This window comes from Triticum aestivum, chromosome 3B (genome assembly GCF_018294505.1).
Source record: "Triticum aestivum cultivar Chinese Spring chromosome 3B, IWGSC CS RefSeq v2.1, whole genome shotgun sequence".
NCBI lineage: Eukaryota > Viridiplantae > Streptophyta > Magnoliopsida > Poales > Poaceae > Triticum > Triticum aestivum.
In genome coordinates, this window is record NC_057801.1 from 823,078,023 (window position 1) to 823,084,662 (window position 6,640).

Below are 6,640 nucleotides of genomic sequence, written 5' to 3' on the forward strand. Positions count from 1 at the left end.
TGAAAGGGCCCGAGTATGATGTGACAACAGAGCCTCTTGACCACGCGTTGGTCATGATCTCTGGAGAAGGCAGGAAACATGGCAAGGAAGCAATTGCAGGAGGCATGTTCCCTAGTTCCTCCCGTATCTCTCTCCCTGAATACAAAGCTCGGTTAGGTATCTCAAAATCTTCTACATGTAAACGCTCGACTCCAGCTATGGTTGAGATGGAGGTATTCTATACAAGTCCTTCTATATATGTTTGTTTCTTACTTACTGTTGGATTGAAGATGCGATTGCCATGCCATATTTTGCAGGCGAGACTGGCGGAGTTGAGGCGAGTGGCGGCGGAGGAGAGGGCGGAGGAGAGGCGACTAGCTGATGAGAGGATGCAGCAAGCGGTGCAGCAGGCGGTGTTGGCACAAACTAGTCAATGCTTTGCAATGTTTGCGGTTAGTTCCTTAATTGCCAAACACATACATAATCTTCACTCAATCATAATCTTCTACTACCAGTACTTAATCTTCACTCAAACATAATTTGCAGGCTTATTGTACCCAGAATGGTATGCCCGCTATGCAGATGCCTCAATCAGGCCATGGATCTAATGCTGATGGATCTTCACATGCACGAGGCCCAAGCGACAACAACCTTGGTGGTTCTCCGAATGTTTGAGATCGAGTATGGTTAGTGCGTACATATCTCATTTACGTAGGTCTCAAATTTGTCAACGTAGAAACAAGTAGCTATCTTGATTCTTGAAGATCAAACTTATAAGTAGAGACAAGTAGATACCATTTGAACCGTTTCAAACTATAATCCATTTGAACAATTTCAACCATGATCTTAATTAAATATATGCATTCTTGAAGCTATTTATTTTCATGATTTAGAGAACACTTGAAGATATTCATGATTTAGAGACAAGTAGTTACTTATTTTCATGATTTAGAAACCATTTGAAGATCTCCATGATTTAGAAACTTGTAAGTAGAGACCGTTTGAACCATTTAAAGATCAGACTTATAAGTAAAGATCTAGTGTTAAATTAGCATGTTCAAAATTGGATAAGTGTTCAAGAAACTCCATATGTACTAGAAGCTTTTTATTTTGGAAACTCACTATGGAATATGGATCACTATTTATTTTGTAGTGTCGAAGTACTTTCTTTTGTCTATTTGGCATATTGATGATTTCAAGCACGTTATTTGACACACACCATTCAATCTTGTAGGTTGCCACCTGGATGCTCTTTGGACTACGACATGGACATGAAGGCGTTTGTTGTAGTGCCAAATCTTACGTAGTGATGCCATCTTTGTTCATTGTGTATTATATGCTGTGGAACTTTGTTTTGGGACTATATGCTATGGAACTTTGTCCCGGGACTATATATATGCTATGGAACTTTGTTTTGGGACTATATATATGCTATGGAACTTTGTTTTGGGACTATATGCTATGGAACTTTGTTTTGGGACTATATATATGCTATGGAACTTCGTTCTTATATTTGTTCATTGTTGCTTATATTTGCTATGGAACTATGCTGTCCTGTTATGGTTTTGTGCTGTTATGGTTCTATACTGTGTATTAAACTGTTTAATTTCTGATTTAAAAAAAAGGAGCTTTGCCGTCAAGTGACAGACGGCAAAGATGCCACATGTCACCAGCCTGTGCTTCCGCTGGCATTTTGCCGCCTTGCCAACAGGCAGGTTGACGGCAAAGAGGTATAGTTTTGCCGTCTGGGCCAGCACCAACTGACGGCGAAATATAAGTCTTTGCCGACTGGGAAAGGAGCACCAGATGGCAAAGTCCTGCTATTTTGCCCACTGGGTGTACAGTGACAGACAGCAAAGTATGCTTCTTTCCCGTCTGCCAAAACTGACAGTTGACGGCAAAGATAATAGACTTTGCCGTCTGGTTGGACGGCCGGTAGACGGCAAAACACTTGACGCCGGCCGTTAGACCGCCCGTTCCGTCTAGTGCAATATTTTGCCGTCAACTTTCCGCAGACTGACGGCAAAAGTATAGACTGACGGCAAAGTCTTTGCCGTCAGGGGAAAAAAAGCAGACGACAAAGTATTCTTTGCCGATTAATCTTTGCCGTCTGACTTTACCGTCTACTTCCTGACGGCAAACTCTTTGCCGTCTGGATTTATGTCTTTGCCGTCTGTTATGCCCAGACGGCAAACTAGCAGTTTCCTGTAGTGTGAACATCGCCCTACTCTCCAAATGGCTTTGGAGAATAGCCGCGGGCAAAGGTGGGTTATGGTTAGACATCGTACACGCAGTATTTGCGTGGCCAGCCTTTGGCGCTTGCCCCTCGGTTGGGAGGATCTAAGTTTTGGCAAGCGATAGTTAAACTACTCCCGGTCCTCCGCATAGGATCCTCTATCTCGGTAGGATCTGGGGTTGGTACCATGTTTTGGTTGGGTTAGGATCCTCTGCGGTAGCATATGGTGCAGTACGGTCGCTGTCATGTGGACCCGACCCCACCTGTCATCTGCATTACAGCAGGGTGCAGTACTGTAGAGGATCTCAACCCGTTTTGGTTGGACCGTTGGTCGGGTACCATTCCTTTTGCGGTACGCTTTTCGTTGCTTTTCGGCATTTGTGCTAGGCCTCATATCTCTGTAGAAGATGCCTTTGGGAATCTGGCAACCTCACATTCGGACGTACTTTTGGTCCGGCAGAACGAGACCAATGGGATGAGTTGATCGAGTGTGTGGCGCTACACACCCCCTCGCTTGAGAGTGACACCATCTCATCCTGGCATCTCAAGTCGAGTGGACAATTCTCCTCTAGGTCCTTATAGAAGGCCATTGCGGCCACGCCGGGCCCGGAGGAACTTAATCTCCTTTGGGAGATAAAAGTGCCGATGAAGATCAAAATCTTCCTATGGCAATTGGTTCGAGGTCAATTACCCTCGAGTACCGAGGTTCGAAAGGGAAGTGGCCCCAGCGATGGAAACTGCGCACTATGTGTTGTCCCAGAAGACTCGAACCATATCTTTTTCAGATGTCCGGCAGCAATCTTTTTGTGGAGCACCCTACGGGAGGGGATTGGTGGCGTGTGCTTCCATGACAACCTCCCAGATATGTTCCTGGAAGTGCATAACATGTCGCCTAGTCAACGACCCATAATGTGGGTGGTAGTTAGCACCTAGCGTGGACATTATGGACCATCCGTAATAACCTTGTGATTGAGCGGGTGATTCCGGAACATGCTACTGCCGTGGTTTACAAATTATGTGGCTTTTTACAGCTATGGAGACCGCTCGGTAAGGAGTGTGCTCGCAACAGCATCGATAGGATCATCGCCGAGCTTCGTTTTGCCGCCTCCCAGCTCGCGCCCCCGCCCCCGCCACCACCACCGGAGCCGGACTAGCTTGTTGCTTTCTTTTATGCTTTCGGGATGTTGTGTTGTGCCCCAAGCTAACCTTGCACTCTTTTCGGAACTAGACTCCTCTTTTGTTTTGTTTGAACTGTACTGATGATGAGACCTTGTTCTGCTTGGTGGTTGTTTTATAATATAAAGTGAGGGTAACCCTTTTTCGTCAAGGGGCATTAAGAGACGGCGGCGCCGGCCTACTGGCGTACTTGCGCATAAATAGCATTCAGCCGCCGGCGTGCGCACGCACCCAGGCCCAGTCTAGTTGCCCTCCTTGCACCTTCCTATGTTCGGTGCTCTCTTCCCGGGTCATGCTCGTCAACGTGCAGGGGGTGGCATCTCCTGGGTGCTCCCTGGCGGGTTCTGCCGGAGCTCGGGTCTACAGCGGAGCTCCCGCGCTGGTCCACGCCCACGCATCCGGCTGATTTCCCCAATGACCTCATGCCCCTGCTCCCACGATCCCATATGTCATATCTCATATGTGTGCCGCCGCTCGAGTGGACAAGCCATTTGGCAGGACTCAACAGGCCCGCGCATCTGGCTGTCTTCCCCGACGCTTTCCTACACGTGCTCTTGTCCGTTTGGATGCTCTGTGCCCAACAGGTGGCACAACCTGGTCGGGATCGTGGCACAAAGGAGGCGACGGATGACCCCATGCTCACCGAGAGCGAGGGGACCATGGCGCGGCGGCTATCCTAGGGCGGCGCACGGGTGAGGATGGGCAACCAACAGGGCGATGCGACGTGGGCGGCAGGGCACGGAGAGCAGAGGCAGAGTGCGAGCAGCTGTTTGCGGCGATGGGTAAAGGTGGTGTTCTGTCTAGCGCACACAAGGTGCTTGATGGAATTTACAAGAGAGAGAGAAGTTTGTGTGTGCATGCTGACGGGTGGGCCCTACGCCCAGTGTAGCAACCCAGTTGAGGGAGTCTTGGACTAGGCGGTCCTCAGGTTGCCGTCCTATCTCTCATGGGCCGGACAGTTGGGCCGCGCTATGGCTGCTGAAGGGCCGAACTACGGGGCGACACTATATCCGGCCAGGAGGCCTTCTGTGCCTTGGTGTGTACTCCAAGTCAAGATAGAAGATTTGGCATGCTTGTTCCCTTGTTGTAACCGACTATTTGTAACCCTAATACCCCTGTTATCTATATAAACCAGGGGACTCGGTCAGTAGATGCCAGAGAACAATCACCATCCTACTAGTTTAGGGTTTAGTTCATCTGATCTCGTGGTAAATCAACTCAATAATCCCCATATACACAAGCAATATAATCAAGCAGGACGTAGGGTATTACCTCTTAGAGAGGGCCCGGACCTAGGTAAATGTCGTTTCTCACGTCCCTTGTTCGTCATCGATCCAAGATCCACAGTTCGGGACCCCCTAGCTGAGATCCGTCGATTTTGACACCAACACCAGTCAAACGGTGTCGAATTTTGTCGCCATGTAAGGACTGACGGCAAGCCCCATCGATTAGATCCAGTGTAAACACGAATTTAGTGATTGATGATTGCTTTTCATAAACTGTCAGCACAATGGTGATGGGTTTTGCAAAAATACGAAATGTTTGGGTTTTTTATTTAAGGCCCACAAATGTGGTCGTTTTTTTTGCAATTTATCACTAATAGGGAAAACCTTATACACAGAATCTTAACAGTAGCGCTGCCCCAAATAGGCACTACTGCTACAGGCTTAGCAGTACCAAGGCTCGGTAGGGCCATGCTACTACTAAAATTCCCCGACCATTCCCGCCACGCTAGGTTTAGCAGTAGCGCGGTTATTTAGCAGTAGCGCGCCCAAACTAACCGCGCTACTGCTAATGTAATAGTTGTAGCACGCTTTATTTGCAGGTCGCTACTGCTAATTTTGAACCTGGCCACGTGGCGGGCCCCACTTAGCGGTAGCGCCTCTTCCAGAAGCGCGCTACTGCTATCTTATTTGTAGTAGCCATACCACTTTTTTCCTCCCACCTTCCCCTCCCCCATCCTCTCTTCCTTCACTTTCCCCTAGCTCCCACCTCCTCTCTCCCTCACTTTCGTTCTTCCTCACTACTTATCCCCCCATTACTCTCCTTCTTCTACCTATCTTTCTCTCTCTTTATTACTCCTAGCTAACTACCCCACCTCCATTAATGCATCTCCTTTTTCTTTTTCCTCCCCCCTCCACTAGTTGAACTTGTCTCCTCCCAAACTAGCTAGCTAGGTAGATATAGCATTTAGTAAAGTGACCTATGTACCTCCCTAACTAGACCTAGCCATGTCAAGAAGAGCTTGTCCACTTTTGATCATTCCATAGGTGTGTGTGGCCACACCTATATATCGACATTATCATCACCGTGCTCGATCTCAAGATAGGTGATTAAAAATTTATGCTTTTGCAAGAATGGAAATATGTGTATGTGTGCGATATGACATAATCGGGCAATACCATGGAAATTATGTGTGCGGCATGAGTTGCTGCCGAATTGTGCTTGTGAGTTGCCTATGTTTTGCCGAAATGTCAATTTATTTCCGTTTCGGCGAATTCCGGGCAAACTCTATATGTCCTATTTTTAGGGAAGGTCATGCGAATTTTTGTATGACTTTGATGCATGCATGCATTTTCATAATCAATTTGTTTATTATTGTCGTGCAGGCATTCATGATGGTCAGTGGAACGATGGTGGATAGGTGGTTGCGGTCGGTGGTGCAGGACTTGAAACAAAATAACTTGACAGAGATTTTATGTTCGTGTCGAAGACGCAAAGGAGTTTGGCTCGACCCCTATGACGATGGTCGTGTGATGGCGCACCTGCTCATGACTGGTTTCATGGATGGCTATACTTGGTGGATAATTGAAGATGAGGATGATGATGTTGAGGACGCCGACAGGGCAGGCAATGATGACACGGGGCAATACAAAGAGATGATCGATAATGACGGCGAAGAAGGGGCCGGACATGGCATCGGGGAAGAGGCCGGATATGGCGGTGGAGAACGGGTCGGACATGGCAGTGTAGAAGGGGCCGAACATCGTGGCGGAGAAAACGTGGACTCCACGCTGCAGACTTCATCGGTACTAAGTTCAATCGTGCGAGACCCTCATGTTCAAGCACTGCTTCACACGGAGACGACTACTAATAGAGTTGCTTCTAGAAAGGAGGCCAAGCTATAGCAACTGGTGGTAGACTTGAACACTCCATTGTATGATGGTTGCGATCTCGAGGTGACCCGCTTGAGTTTCACGGTTGAACTCCTGAAGACGAAGGCTAAAAACAAATGGACCGACACTAGCC

The 6,640-nt window shown here is 47.9% G+C and overlaps 1 long non-coding RNA gene across 1 annotated transcript; it reads left to right on the forward strand.

Moving 5' to 3' along the window:
- The first annotated feature begins 363 nt into the window (after positions 1-363).
- On the forward strand, positions 364-1,423 carry LOC123066861 (uncharacterized). The gene is made up of 3 exons (XR_006431459.1): positions 364-431; positions 526-665; positions 1,214-1,423. It is a non-coding gene; the product is annotated as an uncharacterized lncRNA (long non-coding RNA).
- Positions 1,424-6,640: the final 5,217 nt, after the last annotated feature.